Source organism: Periplaneta americana, chromosome 17 (assembly GCF_040183065.1).
Source record: "Periplaneta americana isolate PAMFEO1 chromosome 17, P.americana_PAMFEO1_priV1, whole genome shotgun sequence".
NCBI classification, from domain to species: Eukaryota; Metazoa; Arthropoda; class Insecta; order Blattodea; family Blattidae; genus Periplaneta; species Periplaneta americana.
The window spans coordinates 136,681,424-136,709,269 of NC_091133.1; the positions used below are offsets into that span (position 1 = coordinate 136,681,424).

The 27,846-nt window shown below is 37.5% G+C and overlaps 1 protein-coding gene across 6 annotated transcripts in view; it reads right to left on the bottom strand.

Moving 5' to 3' along the window:
• Positions 1-27,846, bottom strand: part of LOC138692977 (discoidin domain-containing receptor 2-like) — a 1,165,919-nt gene that overhangs the window by 961,470 nt on the left and 176,603 nt on the right. The window lies entirely within an intron of this gene.

Sequence of the window (27,846 nt, forward strand, 5' to 3'; positions counted from 1 at the left end):
TCTATCAAGATGTGATCTATTTGGTTGTGTGTCAATCCATCTGGAGAAGTCCAAGTATATTTATGTATATCCTTATGGGGGAATGTTGTACTTTTGACAATTAAATTTTTCGATGTGGCAAAGTTGACTAATCTAACTCCTCCATTGTCACTACTAATTGCGTGTAGGCTCTCTTTTCCAATAGTTGGTCTAAAAATATCCTCCCGTCCTACTTTAGCATTGAAATCCCCCAATAATATTTTCATGTGATATCTAGGGAACTGATCAAAAGTATGTTCCAATTCCTCATAGAAGCTATTCTTTATATGGTCGTCTTTCTCTTCTGTAGGGGCGTGAGCATTTATAACTATGTCGTCGCACCATCTACCCTTAAGTACTAAATATGATAACTTGTCACTCATAAATTCGACCTTTTTTACTGCTGATTTTATTCTTTTATGAACAAAGAATCCTGTTCCTAATTGGTGATTATTGTTTCCTTCCCCATAATACAACAAGTAATCTCCTATTTGTGATATGCCATTCCCATCTAACCTAACCTCTTGTACTCCTACGAAGTCTATTCTATATCTAGCTAGTTCTTTTGCTACTAATGTTACCCCTCCTGTTCTATAAAGACTAGTTACGTTCCAAGTGCTAAATCTGAAATCCTTATTCCTTTGCTGTGGTCGTGCCAGAGAATCAGTCCTATTCCGAGGCTTATTATAGGGATACGTAACAAGCTGTTTTTTACGGTGATGGGTTGTTAGCCCTTCGCCCAACCCCCAAGCTGGAGGACCACCCCTTATCGGCTGTCCACGACTGCTTATTCAATATATTCGCTGCTACCCTCCATATCTGGAGGCCGTCTGCTCTATCCGCAACCTGAGGACGCGCCATGCCGTGGTGATAGGGACCCACAATACATGGACTTAATGTATTAATAGTAACAAAATGTAAATAAATTTCTTTATTAAAAACTATTTCATGCAAATTTATGTTAAAAAACTCACCAACAGAGTACAAAGCATTTTAACAGCTAATTATAAAATCTAATTTTAAAGCTTTTGATTGGTAACTTATAATATTGACTGGGAAGCTAACAGAAAAGTTGGTGTTAGTCTTATGTAATCTACAGCATAGAATATGCAGACTGAACGTCCTCACCCTGCAGTGCGGTGCTGAGCTAGTCTGACGCAGCGGGTTGCTGACCTCACAGGGCTCTATTCAGGAGCCTGATATTTTTCGACGATCATTATTATTGTAAATTATTTCAGATCTTTCGCCATCAGTAACTATTTTGAAAATTACTTTAAAATTTATTAGATAAGAATGATTAATATCCTGTCCAACTAGAAATTGAGATATTTTTACGAATACTTTTTAAGTTTTATTGTATATATTTAGACTATAAATATTTAGATGTAAATTTCTTGAAAATTCTTAGGAGATACAAAACAGATGAAAATTTTGCCCCTAAACAGAAACGAAGACAAATGGAATTAATTTTAAAGACTCCATCTTACCTTGAAGAAGAAGAAGAAACATTGAACAGGTGGCGGTGGAAGTACTGTATGTGATTAACGCACGAGGCACGACAGGTGTCTCTCAGTAAAATTAGTGGTCATTTGTCGTCCAAAGTTGAATCTTGTTGTTGAAAATCGTAGTTAAATAATACAACATCAAATGCCACTAACCTATACTAATAATAAATCTGTAGCCGAAATTTTTCTGGTAATTTTCGATTTTCCAAAAATAATTGGTCCTAACATATATAATTAACCGCCCTGAAACCGAAAATCGCTTTTTTGACATTTTTGTTTGTAAGTCTGTCTGTCTGTCTGTCTGTCTGTCTGTCTGTCTGTCTGTCTGTTATCTTTTCACGTGATACTGGCTGAACCGATTTATATGAAAATTTGAATATAAATTAAGTTCGTTGTAACTTAGAATTTAGGCTATATGGCATTCAAACTACTTTATTTAAAAGGGGGGTTATAAGGGGGCTTGAATTAAATAAATCGAAATATCTCCCTTATTATTAATTTTCATGAAAAATATTACATAACAAAAGTTTCTTTACAACTAATTTCGGATAAGTTTTATTCCATGCAAAATTTTGATAGGATTGACCTTTAATGAGATAAATGAGTTTCAAAATTACAATAACAACGCCATCTAAAGCGGTGTAATGAAATAAAAAACAAATGACTTCGTCTATAAGGAGCCCTGGACAATAACAATCGAAAGCTATGAAACATAGCCTACAGAGAAAGTTTCTGTGTTTGTATGAAGGAATATCGGAAGCAAAATTAAGCGATTTCTATAATTAATTATTAATTCACCATTGGAAAGTGTAGTTTCTCTAGATGGACATAATGCTATAATGTTATTACAGTTACTTCTGAGTGAATCGAGGATAGGTAGATTAAAATAGCTTCTTATGCACAAAAAGCTTGATAGGCATTCGTTTCCTGTATTTCCTTAAATAATTTTTATGACCAAAAGAGTGGTCTCTGGATCAAAATGATCGCATTTTAATTTTTTAATACAATTTAAGTAACATAATAAACGATTTATCCTTCTATCAAACACGAATGTTCCCTGGATCAAATGTCCTATTTTAATTATGTAATTACTTTATATTTATTTCTAACGGGTGCAGCGGAGCGCCCGGGTACGGCTAGTATTTATAATATATTGGCTATTCTTAGAGTTTTGTATTTTGTTGCATACTGATGAAGTATTGTATGTCACCAGGAGAATGTCATAAAAAATAAATCATTGCTGAGACAATGAATATGATTCCTATTACACTCATGCGCGATAGACGTCTGTAATTTGTGACTCGCCTCTGCACAGCTGCAGTAGTATTTCGTGAGCAAGAGCCGCTCTCCGTTGCTCCACGGTTCGTTCAGTTGACCACTAAGTGGTCTGGACATTCCAACCAGCTGCTTTCTCCAGTTTGTTCTAGGTCTTCCTTCCTACCAATCTATTTGTCGTCGTTCCTGTCAGGTGATCATGCTGGCCGCCGGACCCGACAGCGAGGACTAAGTTCGAGAGGCACGTAGGACAAGTCTAACAGGGGGCTCCAGGCTAAATTTATTGACAGTTTCTCGCCATGTTGAATTTCGATACTGAAAGTGCTAAGTGGAATCCCACTCTGTCTGCACAACGCTGCCCTGACTTCTGCTGCACGCCGTGCCAGCCATATCGCTTGCCTACTGATTTCCTCAGACAGATTACACTGCAGGATTATAAATGACGACGGACAGACCGCCGGAATAATTCGTACACGCTAATAACCATTTGATTAATCATGTTTGACGTAACTATAGCATACCAGCTAATAATTGCAATAGTACTCCGCGAGGAGTATGTGTTGCGAAGGGGGGAGATGACACTCATGACGCACGACTGTATGGCTTCACCCCTTCACTAATTATTGTGCATACCGACACACAGATGAACCCACCCACATACTTGCAGTGATGGCACGTAGCCGTTGTTGTCCATCAATAATATCATGTAAATTATAAGCATGCCACAAACAATATTTGCAACACGCCGACACTAGGCTGGCCACGCCCAGGCGGGGGGGGGGGGTACCCACTCCTTGCTACGAATGCAGACTGCAGGAATGAAATCATTGCATTCGTTTCAAACACAATTCATAATCATAGATAAAAGTTTGTACATCATGGAAATCTCCTGTCCGTAACATATCGCCGGCTAATATAATGACAACAGTGAAGAATAGTTTTTCTCATTGTGTGAACGCATCAAAATAAGAATTCGAATGAAAATAAACAAACACAGATAAGTGCATATAAAAGAAAGCTTACTGAACATACACAAGCTAATTACACCGTATTTATTAAAAATGCGTGATTTTTTAATTGGCAATTTCCCAAAGTTACTTGTAAATGTTAGATCGTTATGTTCTGAAAACATGCATCCAACTAGATGAAAAAACAGGAAGCAGGCAGTACTCGCACAGCTGCAGACCTGCAGATTTTTTTGCGATTTCCAGCTTCGCATTGCTGCATGGTAATGAGTGCAGCCTAGCTGTAGTATTGTGTGGTATTTTGATACTGTTTTCCCAAAATGATCGATTAATGCTATGTCACAAGCGTATGAAGGGCAATTTCCAAAAGCCTCAATTTTGCAACATAGACAAGAACTAGAAATTCTTCAAATATGAATGTCATACGAAAAACAGGCTGAATCTTTTGAATTGTTTTGAATTGGATAACATGAAGGATGAAATCATTTCGAAATAAAATTCGTACAAATTCAGGTGATGTTCTAGGACATAATTCAGTTCGGTCCGTTTACCATCGTAAATGTATTCTATGCCTGAAGAATAAAAAGGGCACATACTTATTAGCCAGCTTCATAATTCGAATTTTTCACGCTCTTGCTCTAAATCACTGGTGACCAACTCGTGTATAATAATAATAATAATAATAATAATAATAATAATAATAATAATAATAATAATAATGTCTAAGAAAAATTATTTGTATTATTACAATCATAAAAATAAGGATTATAATTAAAACTATGATTGTACCGGTAACAATAATTATCATTATTGTCGATAATAATAATAATAATAATAATAATAATAATAATAATAATAATAATAGCAATAATAATATTTTTACTGCTACAATAATAATTAGTTATAATTTTATTATAGCAGTCGTTGCTTAGTCAACTGTCTGAAGACAGGTATGGACCCCACAGGTGACACCATTATTATTTTAATTATTACTAGGTCTAGTATTCTTACACATACCATTATTATTATTGTTATTATTATTATTATTATTATTATTATTATTATTATTATAAAATAATGAGATAATACAATGATTGCCTTAATATTTAATATCTCTTCCGACACTGTAAGCCAACACAATAAACTTACAAGCTACAATTTCACATATTTGTCTGTTTAATAAAAAGATCTGGCAAGTCGTGTAAACAGCTCGTTGTCACAGTCTTCATGTGCCGCGTTCAACGAATTAATGTCACAGGTACGTACAACATTGCCATTGTCTAACACCGACGTCAAAGCATCAGGGAACGAGACGCAGATCGCTAATTCGATCAATCGAACAGACAGATCACATGGTTAGCGGTGGCTTCAATTACGTGTCAAATTTGCTATGATGGTGAGAGAGAGAGAGAGAGAGAGAGAGAGAGAGAGAGAGAGAGCGGTCCTTATTGTGTCAATCAGCGTGCGGGTTGGGAGGCGGCATTTGAATAATTAAGGTGTTTTGTCGATACACATCCTATCTAATTTAGATCCCACTCCAAACACAGTTCGCCGCAAAATAGTGCATTGCTCCATTTTGTTTTATGACAAAAATAAACGGAGATTTTAAATATACAAAGTTAAGTGTATGGAAGAACAGATACAAACTGTCCACTTAGCTAGCCAATGGCAATAGTGCCCAAACCCAATACATACATACATACATACATACATACATACATACATACATACATACAGTCCATACCTCTGGAGTAACGGTTAGTGCATCTGACCGCGAAACCAGGTGGCCCGGGTTCGATTCGCGGTCGGGGCAAGTTACCTGGTTGAGGTTTTTTTCGGGGTTTTCCCTCAACCCAACATGAGCAAATGCTGGGTAACTTTCGGTGCTGGACCCCGGACTCATTTCACCGGCATTATCACCTTCATCTCATTCAGACGCTAAATAACCTAAGATGTTGCTAAAGCGTCGTAAAATAACCTACTAAAAACACATACATAATATACATATGAAAGTACAAACTCAGCTCTAGAATGTGAGAATTATTCATGTTGGGATATCAAATATCTGCAAGCAAAACTATGTGAAATAAAATGATGGTGGTGGTGATGGTGCTGGTGGTGGTGGTGGTGGTGGTGGTGGTGGTGGTGATTTGATGATACTTCCTCAGCGCATTCGTAAAGTTTCACTTCTGAATAATCTTAATATTCACTCTTGTACAGGGCAGAAACATGGACATTACAAACGAAGTGAAGAGAAACGACTAAAAAGCAATTGAAATGTGTAATTATATGGAGAAGAATGGAACGTGTGAAGTGGACGGGCAGAATAAGAAATGAAACTGTGTTGGAAAGAGGGGATGAAGAAACAATGATGCTGAAACTGATCAGGAGGAGGAGTTCTTTTTTTTTTCCTTCCACCATGTTAATAATTCCAAAACAAATGCTTATTCAAATTTTGGTTACTCGAGCGCAATTACGAGAGCCGTAAAAATAAGTTTCTCTGGGGTGGTTTACAGAAAGAAAACACAATTTCATTGGAAAAATTTATTGGAACAGATACAACTGTTTAGTTATTTTTCAACATTTTTCCCACTGGAATTGAGACATTTGTCATGCCGGGGATACAGAGAGGTGCAGACGGCTGTCACACACTGGTTCCAATCCCAGGCAGCAGACTTCTATGACGCAGGGATACGAAAGTTGATCCCACGGTATGACAAATGTCTTAATTCCGGTGAGGAATATGTTGAAAAATAGCTAATAATTGCTGTATCTGTTCCAATAAATATGTCCATGGAATTGTGTTTTATTTCTGTAAACGACCCCAGGAAAATTTATTTTTTAGCCATCGTAATTGCGCTCGAGTAGCGAAAATTTGAATAAGCATTTGTTTTGACATTATTAACATGGTGGAAGAAAAAAATAACTTGTTTACCTGCCCCCATGAGAATGTTTGCTTGTTAGAGGCCTACATGTGTCTTAATTTTTTTTAATTAAATTTAAAAAATCATTTAAAATGCATAAATTAAAGTGAACACAATGTGAAGATGGCGAAAGTTCTCTGTCTATTGCACCACATTCGTCAGAATGACCCTGACTGTATCTTTGCCGGTGACTGACTGTTGAGTTCCTTGTGGCTTAGGCCCATTTTGGTCGTGGGCGGCAGAAACAAAAGATATCTGGTTGCATTCATTCTAGTACTCAGGCCACTGGTTTTCTTTTAATACTTGGGTCTCGTTTTCTTTAGGGATCATACTGAACTCTTTCTTAAATTACTGTAAATAATTTTCTCCCCTTTACAACGCAGACTGCAGTTCTAGGCAGACACTGTGACTGAATATTTAATGAAGTCACTGTCCTTTGTTGGAGTGATCACATGACTGGTTCGCACATACGCATCTCGTACTTTTCTACGTACCGCACTATGTAACGCTAATTCCAGGACTTCCTGAGATTTAGTCTTCTTTCAAAAATTACGTTTTACATTCTCTCCTCAGGGTAAGTTATAAATAAAATCAAGCACCATTTGCTCTTCAGGCAACCGAGATAGGCGGTAACACATGGCTTGGTTCGAATTCCTCTTGGACAATGCAATTTCAGGCGAATCCTCGCTATCAGCAATTCCACCGACGCCTGGTAACCGCAGAGCAGTGCTGCCAACCATGGAGATATGTTCCACAAAACATCCGGCACATACTGATATGGAGGCAGGGTGTGACAGCTACGAAACTAGTCAGTGTAGGCTGCAGGAAATCCGCTTAAATATGTAGACTAAGAGATATCCCTGATCAGCCTAATACACTTTCAAACAACATTAATCAATTTCACTAAGATACCATCTAGCGACTTTTATTTTTGTGGAATCTTAAAAATTGACAAACTTATTACCGTTGCAAAATGGGAACTTACTTTTGAATAACTTTATATTTTACTTACTGGAACAGCTTACCTGCGGCAATCTTTCAGGGTGGTCCTCTTAAAATCAATACATTTAAGGAAAGGTTGAGAAGATTAGACTGACAATGTAATTGGAGGTGCAGTGTAATTATTTAAGTTGTGTCATGTACTTAATTGAATTGACATATAATTAATTAAGTTGATATGTAATTATTAATTTGGTATGTAAAATAATTAAGTTGATATGCAATTAAGATGATATGTAATTTAGTTGATATGTAAATAAATTAAGGTGGTATGTAATTAATTAAGATTATATGTAATTAAGTTGGTATGTAATTAATTAAGGTGATATGTAATTATTTAAATTGGTAGTAGTTGGGTGAAATAGAAGTACTTATAAGTTAGATTTACTTTCGCTTATCGTAGGCGTTATTATAGAATAGTTTTTAATTATAGTCCTAGGTTTATTGCATCTACTATTTATAGATTTACGTTTATTTTATTTTATTTTATTTTATTTTATTTCATTTCATGCAATTGTAATTATTGTATATTATATATCACTGCCACCGGGTGTATACCCAATTGTAGTGTTAATAAATACATACATACATACATACATACATACATACATACATACATACATACATACATACATACATACATACATACATACATACATACATACATACATACATACATACATACATACATTATTGGACATTTTGCTGTAGTAGACATTTTGGTGGTTAGGCATATAGTACAACTGGGCATTTTAGTAATGGGGCATTTATACACTCGACATTTTGCATTGAACTTTTAGACTCAGAATCATTTCTTTCCATCTGCATCTGAAATTTCTGATACCCTTCTTGGAGTTTACTCTCGACTCATTCAGGGTGGCTCACATTTGACGGACTCCAGCGAAATGGGATTAAAAACGCCGGACAATAGGCTACTACATCGAGAAACATCCATCTCCAAGACAGGATTCGAAGTCACGACATTCAAGCCCTAGTTTGTTCCTACATGTTTACTTTGTATTTCTTCAAATGAACATCATTGCACTCCTCCTAAGTCCATTAACACACGCACATGTGCGATACTGCGACGGTGAAGTTGGAAACAACATTAGCAATATACCGTACATTGACTATGCACAAATTAAGTGTGATAAAACCTTTTACTTGGAGCGGAGTGCTCTGTAAAGTTTGTCTAAATGCTCAATAACACGCTGAAACTAAATAAAGAGTCTCTGTCAGCTCCAGTGTCCACCACTGAAACGCAGGCCCAGGAGGCGGCAGGAAATTTTTAATTGCATAAAATGGTTCGCTTTAAGAGCGCACTGGCGGACATCGCCATAGAGTGTGCGACGCCATTAGCGATGTCTGTTGACGGGTGTTCTGCGACTCTATCAGGCCCTAAATTGAATTGGCTCTTACGAGTCACGACACAGTCTCCGGGAGTGCGAATTGCGCCAGTATGTGTGCGGAATGCCCATAGTCAGAAATCAAGCCTATGTAAAATAAAACACGTGACCTCTTGTCGTTCAGACGAAAAGCGGACATAACGGATGCGGAGAAGTTCGTGGCAGTCAGATATAATGATTGGATCCTTCATTAGGACACCGAAATTATACGTACTATGTTATAATCAATGGCGCTCCTTCTGCAAAGAGGTCCTCGGTAGACAATTGGATCTTGCGGATATGGTTAATTTCGGATTTTAAATGATCCCACAACTATTACATTTTCTTTATATTCTCTTCTTCGAGAAATTTAAATATGTTGATAAATATATCTTACGTAAAACATTAATTAGGAATAAAATCTGAGAACCGTGACAAACAGCAATTTACTATCAGTTCTCGGTTCTTAGCCTTGATGACGCTTACAAAGTAATGTGGATCGAAAACTTTTTCAATAATAAAAAGCGACAAGTTCTCGCGTAACCAATCTGCACGTCTTCAATAATTGCCACGAGAATATTCTTTCTGAACCGTTCACTTCAAACACAATAATTGTCAACGCTGACCGTGCGATCGTTGTAGAAATCAATATTCGCCGAAAATCCTAGAATTTAGAAATCACTGAAATGTTATTTTTCTGAAAATATATCCTAAACTTTTGTGTGAAATATGGACAAACTTATAAAATGTACCAAAAGCAACTACAACTATTCGCCCCTAAGCCCCCGCTCTTACGCATACACCAGTCCCCTTTGTTACAGATTTGTGTAGACGAGTCCCATTACTAGGAGTATATATTTGTGTAGAGAAATTCACTTCATTATAGACGAGGCCATATTTTCATAGGTTTGTGTAGACGAGCCAGCATGGTTATGCATTTGTGATGACGGGACTCAATGTTATGGATTTTTTGCGGATAAACTGAAACTGATCAGGAAGAGGAAAAGGAATTGGTTCAGTCACTGCCTACTGCAGGATGCACTGGAAGGAATGGTGGACGGAAGAAGAGTTCGGGACAGAAGAAGATATCAGATTATAGACGACATTAAGATATATGGATCGTATGAGGAGACAAAGAGGAAGGCAGAAAATAGGAAAGACTGGAGAATGCTGGGTTTGCAGTGAAAGATCTTCCCTTGGACAGAACACTGAACGTATGACTGAAACTAGTATGTTTTTTTGTTCCGTTGCACATGCTACATTATATTGCACCTGGTTGTATTTAATGAATACATTAAACCGTAATCTACTTCAACGATTGGTCCGCGATGACATTCAACTGTAACGGGAATCGCTGGCCACGAGGTCTAATTGCATCAAGTAGATACCTTAACTCCATTCCTAGAGTGGGGAAAATCAAACCCTATAATTATTTTGTCAGGAAAACAGCAGGCGAGACCCAACTTCAAATGAAAGAATAAAAATGTATAAGAATTTTCCCCGTAAGAAGTATCGCATCGTTATAAATGGAAACGTAATGCTTGTTAGAAGTAACAGTGAAGGAGAAGTGGACTGGATATAGATACTAAACGCTTTCTCATATCCAATTAAAGAGAGACATCTGAGACTAATTTGGAACGTCCAGTCATATGCAGCTTAACTTTCTAACTAAAGCAGCCATGACATCTCTGCTGTGGGAAGTGTTAGAACCAAAATATCTGCCAGTAATATCAAGTGGCTAATTTTAATGCTTACAGTGATTTGCTTAGTAAGCAAAGATTAAGATGTAATCAGCAAATCGGCATGATGAATGATTTGGGAAATTCTGCAAGAGCAGAAGAATGTTAACTAAACAGCATATTGGACTCATATTACGTCACAATGAACATTATGTATTTTTCAATTGTTTTCATTGATCCATTTATGCGTATTTTTGTTGTGCGTCGTCAATTCATATTTTTCCCGTACATGAACGTTAGTAAAGAGCTTGACTGTACGACCAGCGATCACCGAGTACATGAGCACTCTGGAAGAAAACAAAAAGAAAACGAGATGGACTTCAATGTAATAATTTCCCTTTGCTATGGAAAAACCATTGCTGCCTTTGTAAAGTTTACAGAACAGCGAACTGAAAGCCAAGTAAACATACATGAACGAAAGACTCAAAACTACTATGTATATATACGTAATACTGTATAATAACATAAGCAATAGTACCAACATAAATATAGTCTGCAAAGAGTTAAATACAACGAAGACCGGAGTTTACGAACATGTTAGAAATAATAACCAAGTAAAATTACATTTTGAATGAATTGAGAGCTACAGGAAAGCAACCAAGTACTTGGAATAAAAATAATTCTTATCATATTTACCAAATAATACCAGAAAGAAACTTCAGAATCCTTCATGCGATACTCCGGAATAATTAAGGACAAAAAGTTACGAACCAACATAAATAAATCCCACTGCAAAACTTTCAATACCTCTTTCTCCACTTTAAACCTAACTCAAATGATCAGAGATGCATCAATTAACAAGACTGCAGTACGCTGCCAACAAACTTCAAACGCACAGTTGATCAAGGATATTAACAGACTGGGAATTACTGTCTGCTGTAACGACGACAACCGTCCACGCTCAAGCCCACTAAAACTATAATTATGTGCTTTGCAGGTAATTACTAAATATGTCCTGCACACATGAAGCTACAATTGTGTCATCATCTTGGACTGTATGTTTCTAGCCCGATTACGTTTTTGAAAGATAACATCTCCAGTTAGCGTTACTTACTCAGATTGCCATCACAGCAAAATCAATAAAAGGAATAGCTGATGAGTTGACAAAGTGACACAATTACATCTCAGCTACATTCATGTCAACCTTTTATTCGAACAGTAACAGATATTCTTCCTTTTTTATCTCAGAATCTGTATCTCATTAGTAGGATCCGCATTTTAATGCAAATGCACATTTCTTACCTCCGGTCAAACAGTATGTCCATTCAGATATTAATAGGTCTAGTGTAAGTTACTGCATTTCTTAAATTTTAAGCATGGTTTTATAGTGTATACAAATGCAAATTCTCTAATTTTATTAATTAGTATTGTATTATATACGACAGTTATATATGCTGAATATTTGTCTATTTATGCGGCGTATTATCGCAAAATTCATGACAAAACTAAAATGAGCAGATAAAAGCTGTGAAATATTTCACAGAACTCGCCCACAAATGCTGTTTCATCATAGAACTGTTACGAGGTCAAGTGAACAATGCTTAAAAATAGCAATAATAATAATAATAATAATAATAATAATAATAATTTATAAAACAGTTATGTTACCGGTTGTTCTGTATGGTTGTGAAACTTGCACTCTCACTTTGAGAGAGGAACAGAGGTTAAGGGTGTTTGAGAATAAGGTTCTTAGGAAAATATTTGAAACTAAGAGGGATGAAGTTACAGGAGAATGGAGAAAGTTACACCTAACATAATTCATTATCATCAATAGCTAACGTAATTAGGAACATTAAATCCAGACGTTTGAGATGGGCAGTGCGTTTACCACGTATAAGCTAATCCAGAAATGCATATAAAGTGTTAGTTGGGAGGCCGGAGGGAAAACGACCTTTGGGAAGACCGAGAAGTGAATGTGAAGATAATATAAAAATGGATTTGAGGGAGGTGGGATATGATTGTAGAGACTGGATTAATCTTTCTCAGGAGAGGGACCGATGGTGGGCTTATGTGAGGACAGCAATGAACCTCCGGGTTCTCTAAAAGCCATTAATTGTAATAATAATAATAATAATAATAATAATAATAATAATAATAATAATAATAATAATAATAATAATAATGAATTTCTTAAAGGACAATGGTCTGAGCTACGTATGAACTACCTTTATTTTTGTTAATGAAAACTACATGTTCTAATGCTCAGGCTTGTTCACTTCTATACTAAGCACAATTCACCAAAATAGAACAACTGGAACCAAATGTTAAAACAGGAAAAATTACAAAACAGTATGCAAAAATAGACATTTGAAGAAATTACACAAAAAACAGACTCCGCAACAATGTCCTCCCTCTCGGTCCCAGGGGATAGGAATTCCCAAGGCAACTAGGAAATGGGTAACATTGTGTGAAGATTAGTGAGGAAATTGGGTCTAAGTGATAAGGATGGAATGGTTAGAAAGATGTGAACACAATCAGTCTATGTCTTCAAGTTATTACTAAATGCTCGATTTGGAATTTTTAGACCTAATTCTTCGAGTAGCTTACAACTATAGGAAAGGTGGAGGCCTTTCCGCAATCATAATGGCACTTAAAACAGCTGTCTCTGTGCATCTATAAAATCTTTGGCAGGTGTATCAGAAAGTCAGCGTAACCATTCCACGATTTGCAGAAAACAATACAGGTTGAATATAAACTACAAATGTAACTTCAAACATAAGCACGGGCGTGGTAACACGTTGCTAGGATAAAAACACGCCAGCCAACTACAAATTCCAGTTAATCATTAATAGATGTTTTGCATAAACCCATCACAGAAGCTAGCTTGTGCTGTTAAATGTACATTACAACTTTTTCTCAATTTAGTACTTTAAGAATACAAACTCACTTTGCCTCAAGCAGAACAGTACTGACCTCATATCGACATGAAGTACGTGTATGGGCTATTTACATATCTCACATTTAAATGTAACACTAACGTCATTTACATTAGGCCTATATTTAGCTTATTGTTTCAAGTCTATTTGTAAGGGCACTTCGCTGATATTTACACTTAACTAGCAATGTACCTTATTAACTTCATTTTATACAACGAGGATGGTGTGAGCACGTAACACAAATGCCACAGCTGAGATTATCCAAAATAATTATTGAATGGTTTTCATCTGGACCTAAGGTCGACCTAAGATCGCGTGGGTACATGAGGTTAGAAGAACGATGAGACAGAAGACATTGGAAGGAATGGAAAAGGAAAATTAAGGTGTCATAACTTGGGATACATGCAGGCGCCTTGTGAACCTGTTAAAATAAATGTAAGGCTTCCATGCACACGTCACTGTCCTGCGCTACTGCAATGCTTGTGCTCGAGTTCTATTGTGTGCCCTGTCCACTTCCAGTTTAACGATACACAATGGCCCTCACGAACTCTCTGAATATGACTGTCTACGAAGGAAGACCAGAGGTGCAGGGAAATTCAACACAAGTGCAATTTTCGTTACCGGTGTGGATGGCTTCGCTGAGTGTTATCTGTCGAATTATGCACATTATTAAGGTGCAAATTGTTCAAGAAATCAAACCAACAGAACTTGGTGACAAGAATTTGCAAACCGAGAGAGGAATTAAAAAAAAATATTTATTTATTTATTTATTTATTCATTCATTCATTTATTTATTTACTTATTCATTTATTTATTTATTCATTCATTTATTCATTCATTCATTCATTCATTCATTCATTCATTTATTTATTTATTTATTTATTTATTTATTTATTTATTTATTCATTTATTTATTTATTTCAGTCATTTAGTCAGGTTATTTTTCTGACGAGGCAACTTTCCGTCTGTCTGGGAAAGTTTTTTTTTTATTTTAGTAGGTTATTTTACGACGCGAATGGGATTATAAGGGTACAGTACATCAGTTATTCATAGATTTCAAAAAGGCATATGACTCGGTTAAGAGGGAAGTATTATATGATATTCTTATTGAATTTGGTATTCCCAAGAAACTAGTTCGATTAATTAAAATGTGTCTCAGTGAAACATACAGCACAGTCCGTATAGGTCAGTTTCTATCTGATGCTTTTCCAATTCACTTCGGGCTAAAGCAGGGAGATGCACTATCACCTTTACTTTTTAACTTCGCTCTAGAATATGCCATTAGGAAAGTTCAGGATAACAGACAGGGTTTGGAATTGAACGGGTTACATCAGCTTCTTGTCTATGCAGATGACGTGAATATGTTAGGAGAAAATCCACAAACGGTTAGGGAAAACACGGAAATTTTACTTGAAGCAAGTAAAGCGATCGGTTTGGAAGTAAATCCCGAAAAGACAAAGTATATGATTATGTCTCGTGACCAGAATATTGTACGAAATGGAAATATAAATATTGGAGATTTATCCTTCGAAGAGGTGGAAAAATTCAAATATCTTGGAGCAACAGTAACAAATATAAATGACACTAGGGAGGAAATTAAACACAGAATAAATATGGGAAATGCGTGTTATTATTCGGTTGAGAAGCTCTTATCATCCAGTCTGCTGTCCAAAAATCTGAAAGTTAGAATTTATAAAACAGTTATATTACCGGTTCTTCTGTATGGTTGTGAAACTTGGACTCTCACTCTGAGAGAGGAACATAGGTTAAGGGTGTTTGAGAATAAGATGCTTAGGAAAATATTTGGGGCTAAGAGGGATGAAGTTACAGGAGAATGGAGACAGTTACACAACACAGAACTGCACGCATTGTATTCTTCACCTGACATAATTAGGAACTTAAAATCCAAACGTTTGAGATGGGTAGGGCATGTAGCACGTATGGGCGAATCCAGAAATGCATATAGAGTGTTGGTTGGGAGGCCGAGACGTAGATGGGAGGATAATATTAAAATGGATTTGAGGGAGGTGGGGTATGATGATAGAGACTGGATTAATCTTGCACAGGATAGGGACCGATGGCGGGCTTATGTGAGGGCGGCAATGAACCTTCGGGTCCCTTAAAAGCCATTTGTAAGTATTTTACGACGCTTTATCAACAGCTTAGGTTATTTAGCGTCTGAATGAGATGAAGGTGATAATGCCGGTGAAATGAGTCCGGGGTCCAGCACCGAAAGTTACCTAGCATTTGCTCATATTGGGTTGAGGGAAAACCCCGGAAAAACCTCAACCAAGTAACTTGCCCCGACCGGGAATCGAACCCGGGACACCTGGTTTCGCAGCCAGACGCGCTGACCGTTACTCCACAGGTGTAGACTGGGAAAGTTAACCGGCACGATGTCCAAATATGGGATTCTTAAAACCCCCTTCATAATGATGGAGCATATTGGGGAAAGTCTTAAACTAAATGTATGGTGTTTCCTTATGCAGGATAATTATGCTAACTGAATCTATCTTTTGCAATGAAGTTATGAAGTTAAGAGGGCGCCTCGAGTTCTAGATTCTAGGACGCACGCTCCTTAGAGACGCGTCTGAGGAGAGAATTTGCTTGATAAAAAATGTTTCATGAATTCTATCATACCTTCAATTGTGTAACTTAAGTATTGCTACACCATGTATACAACAATCAGTCGTCTAGAACTCTCCGCCACTGCCATCTACAAATCTTGGGACAAACGCGAGGAACATCTATTGTGACGGACGGTGCCTTCGACGTCACGTAAATACAGGACAAGCCCTATTTTCCGAGCAGCAGAGGTTAATAAAAGAGTAACTGTGGCAAAAGTTGGCAGAATTATGAGAGGAAAACTGGTGAACACCTAGAAAACCCCTCACAAACTCCGCCTTTCCACAGCAAACACAATTCTGCCATCGCCCAGGTTTGAACTAGGTTCCGCTGAGCTTCCCGGCAGCTCCCCCCGCCCTCACTCGAGCAGAGTCGTCAACTTAATTTTATTATAGGAAGAGGCGGGGAAGGAGGATTCTTGTTCTTTCTTTGTGCAAGAACATCCATGTAGGAAAAGTGGGAAATCCCGCTAACAAGTTTAACGAATTAACGAATTAACCGGCGATTACTACTGGTTGCAGTTACGTCACCAACTTCACCTTCAGCCGAGTGTTTGCGATTGCAGGAGTTTGTTGAAAACTTAAGTCTGATGGCTGAATGTGCCAAGTTCAACAATATAATATTCACAGGGTCAAAGTATCTGTAAGGCGATTACGACTACTCAGCACACGAAGCAATCAGTTAACTTCATTCAAAAGTGCGCTGACACCTTGTGTACGAAAAATAAATTCGAAACCAGGAAATAATTTGAAATACGTCGAGAAGGCCTACGTGACATTGCGAAATGAGAAATGTGGGACCGACGGACGACACATGTTATGTGTATCTTATTAATAATTAACCAGTAATTTCCATTTTGATGTGTATCAGTGTAGATCTGTCTCTTTTACACTTTGTGTTTTATTAATTTAGAATGTGACAATCTCTCTAAAAGAACTATGACCTTTAACAAAATTTCACTTTAACTAACAAATAAAATATATAACTTTAACGAAAATTTTCTTAACTGAATTGACAGTGTTTCCACAAAATATGGATTTGGTGACAACTAACTTGCTTCCAGTCAACACACAATGTATCAAGGTTGTGTTAACAACCGTGTTTTCAAAATTCTCACCAATAATCTGCTTGTGTTTCTATGAATCTGAATTTCGACTTTCACTATGAATGCACGTTTTAACCAAACTTGTATACTGACGACAAACCGTTAGACATTCAGTTCGGGAAATCATCTATTCGAAGTCGAATTGCTGACGAAAAGTCGAAGAAGTTTAAAGAATATAACTGTATTTAATCAGACTTGATAGAAGCGCAAACACTTCTACTGTACAAGTTCCAGCTATCTATGACGTAACAGCCTTTGGGGAAGACAGTAAACAGCTATGCCTACGCCGTGTTTATTAAGTTGGTACCTGGGAGCATACAGTGTCTCCTACTTGAAAAGCCTCGAGTAAGACCCAAATGGGAGTACAGCCAGGAATTCCACAAAGTTGTTCACAATAGAAATGAATGTCCACGAAGAAAGCGAGGGAAATCAATGCTCGGTATGAGATAGCCTTCCCAAGCCATGATTCCTTCACTTCTTGATCTACTACGCCCCATTTAACTATGCAGTCTGCGAACTTTGGCACCTGCAACAATCACAGTTAGGTATTGAGCAGTTTCCTATCATATTAACTCTTGGCTTACATTCAAACGACTACATGTGAACTTTCTGGTGGACCAGACTTCATCTCCAGTTTCCACTGATCGCGACCTCATAGCAAGTGTCACACGCATCTCATCATGATCGTCTAACGCCCTGGAGTAACAACGACATAACATGCAGTCTGTCTACTCAAACACAAAATTACGGATGATCCAATGTGCCAATGCAGTAACCAGAACATACAGAACTTTAATATTTCACTGTAAGTTACTAGAGCAAGAAAGAATCCTTCCAAAAGCTGCAGTAGTTAGAACATATAATTTTCCAGTAAACGAAAACAAACTCACGTTAAAATATTAAGAAACTTTACCAAATTTACGAACAGAATAGATATTGATCAATTTCAATGACCCCAACACACATTAGACTACAATAGCATTTAATCCATCTACTACAAAAGTACTACTAGTAAAATTCTCTTGTGTTTATAGCATGTAGGCCACCGACATTGCTCAGGCGATAGCGCGTTCGCCTGCTGAACTGAAATTGCGCTGGGGCATAGGTTCGATTCCCGCTTGGGCTGTTTACCTGGTTGGATTTTTTCTGAGGTTTTCCCCAACCGTGATGTGAATGTCAGGTAATATATGGCGAATCCTCGGCCTCATCTCGTCAAATACCATCTCGTTATAAAAAATTACATCGGAGCTAAATAACACAGCAGTTGATCCAGCGTCATTAAATAATTAATTAAAAATAATAGGATGTATTATAAGATATTAGTAACGGAAATTGAAAAATTAGTTAAATACAAACATCCCCCCGACACACACACACACACACACACACACACACACACACACACACACACACATTGCACGAAGGCATCTGCTGAGATATCCTGTGATTCTTGTCTGATGATTTTATGTCGTGAATGTAATTTCTTAATTGCAGCCGATCGCATTGCGTGGTTATTAATCTTCAAATATGCGTGGTGTCATTAGAATTGCACCCCGATCTGCTCATCCGAAGATCTGGCACCCTGAAGTGCTCGGGCGAATCCAAAATCCAACTCTTCGCTAGTCACCTGCATTGTCCGGTATATTTCTTCGTAATTAACAAAAAAATTGGTGCTTCCATTGCAAAACTACCAGCTGACTGAGAGCATAACACAGGCGCAAATGAGAGAACGATTTCATTTGCCTCGCATGCTTGCGACGAGCAAAATGCCACTTTGGTACAGCAAAGGGATAGTGTGAGTAAATTTCACACTGTCAAAGAACTTCAGATTATTTTTAGTGGAATTAGAGAAAGAAACAGAAGTCTATCCAAACACTGAACTTCAAGGTGCAATCTAATGACTTTTTACTCTCCTCCGTGGAAATATAAGTTTCATCTGACAAAAACATTGAACAACAAGCAAATGCACGTCTCTCAAGAATGAGTTTCCAATATGAAATTAAGAGAAAATAAATAACATGAAAGTAAGTCTATTAGCTTCAGAAATACTCGACTTCGGGAGTGAGATCTTCGAAAGAAAATAAAGCCTTTCAGGCCGTTTACCAAAGTTGTCTTTGTTTTCTGTTTTCGTTTCCACTTGTTTCCTTTGTTTTACTTACACTAATACAAACACAACACTCATGCCCGAGGCGGGACTCGAACCCACAACCCTTCGGACCAAGCGATAGAGACATGCCGTGCCCCTACCGCTTGAGCCATCCGGGCCGGCATTTGTGGGATTCAGAACAAGTGGATCAGTTGCAAGGTTCCCACATTGACGTGTCCTGAATAATTTGGGTTTTATTAGTGAGGACACTTTACCATATCCAGCTCCAATTCACACTACGTGAAACCACTGCAATTCACACCAGCAAGTGAAATGCGTGCGCTTACCTCCCATGCACATCTTTCATGACTTGGAATTGGCCTAATCTAATAAAAATAACAAACTGCAAATGTACATCATTCATCATAGTCCTCTGCACAAGGACAGCTCCTTCACTGCAAACCTTCCCTCTTTTCCGTCTCCCTCTCACTGTAGTCTTCCCACACAATTCATTATCTTAATGTCGTCTATCATCTGATATTTTCTCCTGGTCGAACTTTTCTCCCGCTGACCATTCTTTCTTTTGCATCTTTGAGTAGGCAGTTTCTTCTCATCCACTGACCCAATCAATTCCTTTTTCTCTTCCTGATTTTTTTTCAGCATTGTTCTTTCTTCACCCACTCTTTCTACTCGTGGCACAGCTTCGTTTCTTATTCTGTCTGTCCACTTCACACGCTCCATTCTTCTCCATATCCACATTTCTAAATGATTCCAGTCGTTTTCTACAGTTCGTCGTAAGGTCTATGTTTCTGTCATACAATGCCACATTCCACACAAAGTACTTCACTAGCTTCTTCCTTAGTATTTTTCCAGAGATCCGCAAAAAACGCTCCTTTTCCTACTAAACGTTTCCTCTTTTGACTTCCTGGCAGCAGCTTATATTACTACTTATAGAAACCACAAGTATTTAAAGCTGTCCATTTGTTCCACTGTCTCATTTCGAATTCGCACGCTTACCTTCTTTTTATCTGATAGCCATGGTCTTCTTTTTCATCCCATACTGCTCACAGCTGTCATTTAAACTCCTATTGTATATTACTTAGTTAGTAGGGTATCATCTCTTCTTCTGCTAACAACGCCATAATATAAGTAACGTTATTAGTTATAAAGATTATTTAATAGTCACTTTTCTTCAAGATCATTAGGCCTATAAGTTTATTCCAATATACTCCGTCAAAAGCTTTTTTCCAATTTCAAAAATACTACAGTATATAGCCTACACTTCTTTATTTTTCTCTAGGTATTTTTTTCCGAGTATATTAATATTTAAATCAACACATTTTTCTAATGTAACTCAGTTTGGTATTGTATTTATTAAAATGAAAACCAATTCATTTGCATGCACAGATTTACGCATTAACAAAGCATTTCAAAAACGTTAGTCCACTTCAACTCTGAAGTAAGTATCCATGGACACATTCATACCAACTTTCTCACTAGAATTCACGTGGACAAATCACTGCTGATATTTGTATAAGTATTAAAAAATGCTGTAGACGATGCAATAAACATAATTATGACAGAATGCATCAACTCTCATTAGAGGTGATAAGGACGGATTAAGAGACGGTCAACGAAAGTATTTATTTATTTATTTATTTATTTATTTATTTATTTATTTATTTATTTATTTATTTATTCTGGTGTAGTTAAGGCCATCAGGCCTTCTCTTCCACAGAAGTAAGCAGAAGAGAAATGAGGAAAAAGAAATAACAACAGTAAGGATGAAGAGAGACAACAAAACTGCAGCCGAGTAAAGAAGACAAACCGTTCCTCCAGTGATCGTAAAGCTCATTACAATCTGATATTTTAATATCTCGCCCGACTGACTATAGATGGCGGCTGTTGGCTACCTTGCCGCGCAGCTACTCGACTCGAAGTAATGAAATTGGCCGCCACAGTTATAGATGAGTAGCAAAGTTTCCGGGTGCTACTAGGTAGAAATTCAATTACTGTTACTATAAAGAGATTTCGAAAAAAAACAGCGCGCCTGGAGTGAACTGTACTCTTCAAAATCAAAGTGAAATGTTTTCAACGTTCTGCCTTACGAGGGGAAATCGTTTCAAATTATTCCAACTCCAGCTCTAAGTACATTTCAGTCGTGAAATAGCTTCCAGGACCAATTTAATCGCATTTGATCCTCTCGCCTGTGTAATTCAAACATTTAATTCTATCATCCGGTCAACTAGCTTGAAAGCGAAGCCAAACTTTAAAATTATCCTGAATAATTCCAGAATTCGAAAATAAAACAAGACAGCAGGAACAAACCCTTGCAGCGGCGCATAGCGTGGCACTGTCGGTGATTCACCATTATCATCAGCCGTAGTCTTCTTTCGAAGAGATGAACTTATCTTACACTTCAATTTTAATTGTGTTTCATCTTCTCGAACACAGGATGGAGCTCAACGAATGTTCTATCATCGACTGTACACGCATTTAATTTCCGAGAGAATGGAAACTAGAAATAGAGAGGCCGGGGGTGAGCTGACAAGAGTGCAGCAATGGGCAGTAAACTGCAAACGGGCTAGTTCACACCGCAAGACCACCAAACACCGATTTCCCATCGCATCGCCCCGAATCAGTAACCATTGGGCTTACCACGGTACCCCACAGATCTCCATTACCAACACCGCACCCCCCCGTCATCACTATTTCCCACACTAATCCGAGCCCCACGCCGCCGCAAAGATTTGGATATTCTATATCGCGCCATTCCAGTGCAAACTGTGTCCAATATGGCGATGCAGACTACAACGCTGATTGGCATTTTTAGCCACTTCAGAAGGAATTGGATAAAAATATATCATGATATCAGGAGATATCAATGGCACTTTCGCCTGTAGCTGACGATCCTCATAACAAATCGTCCCACGTCGATGTCGTACGCTATAATGAATTTCGACCACTAGTTGTTCGAACTCAATCCGACATCGAAATTAAAGGGATCCTATTCTTGTTTGCTGCGAATATCTGGCACTCACCCAATGATTTCTGCAAACACAGCACTCTACAACCTTCCTCTTAGTCTCCGCATACGACCTATCATCTATCATCTCATATCTCCCGTCCCGTTGACATTCCTTCCAGTGCCTCCCTCAGTAGACAGTTTCTTATTAGCCAGTGACCCAGCCAATTTCGCATTCTCTTCCTGATCAGTTCCAGCACTAGATTTTTTTTTTTTTTTTTTGGATCTTATATCCTTCACTTCCCAGTCTTTATTCAGTACCATGTTGACCCAGAATTTCATAGTACTCTGCAGGAGACAGAATTTCTTCCTTTTTTCGGTAGACTTTTTCTATTCTACTGAAGACTCAGCCTCCCTTTTCCCCAAAGATTTTGAATTCATGAGTATACCCCTCAAGCCCGTATGAACACACAATATGAGGGCTTTTGCTTTTATTTGCAATCTTTCTAGGTGCATTTACCTTTGATCTAGACTTCCTACCGCCTACACTTTCGACAACAGTTGTACAATTTTCAGAATCAGAAGAAACAGACCCTATATTATGATAGTTTACAATGCTATGCTCTCACTACAATCGTTCAGAAGCGGAGACACAGCTGTTCAGAATGACCTGACACTCAGCGATAATAAAATTAATCCCGCAGAGCAAGACAAAAGCTGATTGGTTGAGTTCAAAAGGAATCCAATCGTGAGCCAAGATCTTTCTACGCGCCTGGCAAATGAATATTAATATTCTGTTTCATATTGTTGTTCTAATGTAATTTGGATCCAGACAAATTTAAATAGATTTAAATAAATTGAGTTATTTATCTTTTAGGCCTACAAGTACACTGTTGTTCTAAACATAGATTGATATCAAACTGTGTTCTGTTGCATAAAATAAAACATTTTTAACCCAAGTATGAATTTTACGAAAGTATTCTGTTCTTTTTAATGTGGTTGGCGTTTATCGACTTCTGATTTAACTAATGAAGAGGCGAATATCGAGTTTTGCAAAAGATCGCAGTTTTCAATGCCTTATAACAGCAGCGATTGTCGACTTTTACTAAAACTGATTTTACACGAATAGGCGTAACATAAATGTTGACATAAAACCACCAAGAACTCAATTTTGAACATTTTGGCGTTTAGCGATTTTTGGAAAAACGCTCAATTGGCTGTCTCGAGGAAAAGTGTGAACTAGGCTTTTGGATTTGCGAGATTAATTACTGATCATACTTTTCCAGAATCTCTGTTACCGTTCACTTACACAGCTGACACATGTTCGTATTCAAATAACGTGAATTTGAATTTAAAAGCCTTGACAAAAATGTGCTGTAAGTGACAAAGGCAATGCTTCCACTAAACAGCTCGGTGTTAGGATTATTCGTCTTGCAGACAGAAATGTCGACACTTTTACATTTGCGATTACATTCAGAAAAATATGAACCAATAAGACAGACACTATTGTTGGCCGCTTGTTGGAGAGCATGAAGAATGAGTTGTATTATTTCCCATGAGTTTCATAACTGCAAAGTTTGTAGCAAAAACCCAAAATCAACCCATCGAGCTGCCGGATGATGGAACTTTACAACTGCAATTTACATTTAGTCACAGAAGCATTGGTAATGTTAATTCGTTCCACCACGTCTTACCTATGTGAAAAGGTTTTTCGTCTTTAGTGGTATTGCAAACTAAATACATGAATCGTCTGCTAAAGCTTGAAACAATTTTCTTTGGTCCCTAATGTGGACTCACGTAAGACAGATTTTAATGGCTAATAAACGCATTCATAAGTTGGACCTTGGGGAGTAGTTTGAAACGAATATAATTTAAAACATTTCTGTGTCTGATAAATGTGTTCGTTTCCCTGAGAAAACGTGTTTAATTCTTTTCGTACAGATTAGGTTAATTTAATTCGCGATACCCTTCATATGACAGCAAGACCGTCCTCATGGTCGCGACCCCCAGTTTGAGAAACGCTGGTGTAGGGTAAAGTAGAATTAGCGAGGAGGAAAAAATGAAGTGGTGGGGAGGGAAGGAAGAGCACAGCGCAAAAACAGATTAGCGAAATCTATGCGAATGTAAATAATGAATTAGTAAAAATGCTTTCTTTAAAAGATGTAGCTGTAGACTTTTTCTCACTTGACAACTCGAATACATACATATATATATATATATATTTTTTTTTTTGTTTTTTGTTCCTATATAGTCCTGTTGCAAAGTTTCAGTCATATTGATAAATTACTCATCTGTAAATTAAAACCCAATTGCAACTCAACTAAATTGAGTACATTATCACATTAAACGCTTCGATTGATTCAGTAGAGGCAAAATTAATTCCAGTATTCTCAGCACAGACAAAACAACGTGCGACCAGTGCTACCAACACTGCGACAATGAATACAAGAATTAGAGGAAATAAAAATAAAACTATTTACAAACTACTGTATATTTAGACGATCAAAAATTGTAATAAATTCCCAAATAATAGAACAGGTCAGTAGTTTTAGATATCTAGGCTGCAAAATATCATTATCAAAAGAATACGGACATGGAAGAAAAATTAAAAAAATGCCAACAAATGTGTGGGACAATCAGACGATGTTTGATGAACAAAACAAGGCAAGATACTCGAATGAAGTTTTATAAAATAATGGCAGTCCCGACTCTTCTGTGTGGTGCAGAGACAGTTTCTTTTAGTTGGTTACTTATGGACGCTGTATCAACTACTAGGTTATTTAGCGTCGATGAGATTGGTGATAGGAGATGGTATTTGGCGAGATGAGGCCGAGGATTCGCCTTAGATTACCTGGTATTCAACTTACGGTTGGGAAAAACCTCGGAAAAACCCAACCAGGTAATCAGCCCAAGCGGGGACCGAACCCGTGCCCGAGGGCAACTTCAGACCGGCAGGCAAGCGCCTTAACTGACTGAGCCACGCCGGTGGCTTGCAGAGACATGGACACTAACAAAGAAAGAGAAAACAATAATAGAGTTTACTGAAATGCGCTTTCTACGGTCCGTAGTTGGGGTTCCATTCTTATAACACCAGAGGAACGAAGATATAAGACGGAACATTGGGAGACCTAGACTTAGATGGAAGGACCAATGAGAAACTACAAATTCAAAGGGGACGGACCAGGTCTATACCATGAAGTTGTTGATGATTTACAAACAATGCCCATTTTTGGGTTATGACGCGAACTCAAAGAAAGAGGTGTGGTTATTTGTCTCACAGATCAGTAATTCTCGTGCACAATATGATGTAATAGTTTCCTTCAGCTTACGCAGGATGCCAATGAATTGTGGATAACGAACCTTTGACAATCATAAATCCCACCAGACTGCAATTTGGATCATCAGTATTCAACGTTAACACTGTGATCAATTTACAATATATAATTTTGTCCTATAAAAACGACAGATCGTTTTACACTTTTATTTCATTTTGACTAATCCTTCATCTTTTGCTGCTACATCTTGCCACACAACTTAAGGAAATTTATCGCAGCTTCTATTCTGAAATCCACAAACGATGCTCTTTCCAGTATCAAGGAGCACGCTAGCAGTTCAAACGTATTGCCTTTGATCACAAAGGTCACATCTAGTCGATGGGATGGACATCACACTCGCCGATGACAATTCCTACTTGAAAATAAACCGCCACTCCATCTGAACTGGTCGTCACATAGCCTTTATCACAGTCTAGCATATATAGCCACGAAGCTCAATACGTAATAAATATGCATCCATAGATAGTTGCTAACCACTAGGATCGCTACTATTGCCTCATTACAGACAATGCGAAATAGTACGTGCACAGTCTATTGTTCCTAGTACTCCCAAAACTTGAGCTTCGTCACTGTATATACTAGACTGTGGTCTTATATTCGATCCGTTTATCTTACTCTAGCGTTTGCCTTACATCCACATTAGTTTTTGTCCAAATAGGCTGTAACCTGCCATTCATCCTCAAAATTCCTTCCAGGAAATTGTACTGTATTTTAGTGCTACTAAAGTTCACATTTCTTGCCCATAAGTTAATTTGTATCTTTCTAATTTAATACAGAATGATTCGCTCGCTAAAGGCAATAAAGTCGTTACGTACATTTACAAAACACAACTCCCTCACCTCCTGCAACTATGACTGATACATTCTGAAAATCTTACGATTTCGGACAAAACTTGGTTTACCGGTGTTTTCATTGATCGGATTTCAAAACTTTGGATTTGCGCTTCGTCTCGTGAAAAAGTTTTCTGTCCATACCCAAATTTTCGGTGAAATCTTAAACCAATTAACAGGCGATGAAGTGCACAATCGTTTCTCAAATAATATGGTACAAGTGTCACACTTCAAATGAGTGCATGAGAGAAATTGAAAGTTTTTAGAAAACCGAATAAACTCAAAATATCTTTGACCGCCAACATCCCCAGACTTAACAGCGCCACACTTTCTCATGTGGGACCTCGCAAGACGCCAACATATTGCAGCCATTACTGCGAACATTACACACTACGTCAGTTGGAGGGGACAATTTTCAGCATATGTGACACGTAGTTCTTTTACAAGATTTAAGATAAGTTGTATGTATAAACATTTTCATTTCAAATAAATCTTTCGTGACTTTATGCGAAAATTTTGGTGTCTTTAGTGGGAAATCCATTCCGTAGTTTTGCATAATATTACATCCAAGATAAGTGCATGGATTCACTTTCTCTCTGAATTCCCTATATTCAAAATATATTTTAATATAAAATCAGTAACACTAGTTTCTTGTGAATATTTGAATGGTGAATTTGCAAAACGACTTAAGTCCACATTTTGGAGGTTCTGAGTAGAGAGCATGATTATGCTACTGTGTGCAAGGGGCATCGTTTAGTAGCAGAATGAATTTAATCCACGACTGTTGCATAGTTTTTCTTAGCAGCAGAATATTTGGTTAAGGGGTAAAACGACTTTAGTCCTGGACTTAAGTTGTTATACCTGTCAAGTACTGAAGAAACTTACATAACATGTCATTTTAATCATACAATCAGCTGACAAAATGTTTTTTGTCTGTCATTGGTACTTCTTTAGTTGTGAAAATTTATTACGTTTGAAGAACAGAGCATGAAAATGAAAAGAAATATGCTCAGTAATCGTGCTAAACTTGTAACTGAAGTAAAAAGTATTGCAAAATGGATCCAAGTTAAGCATCGAGGGAGAGAGGATTTTCTTGCTGTCATATTTGACTACATGAAAAATGTATGCTTGCCTAAACACCAGTTCAGGATATGTACTACTATCGGCAGCTTACCATCCCAGCTTTCCCTGTGCACAACATTAAAACTAGCGAA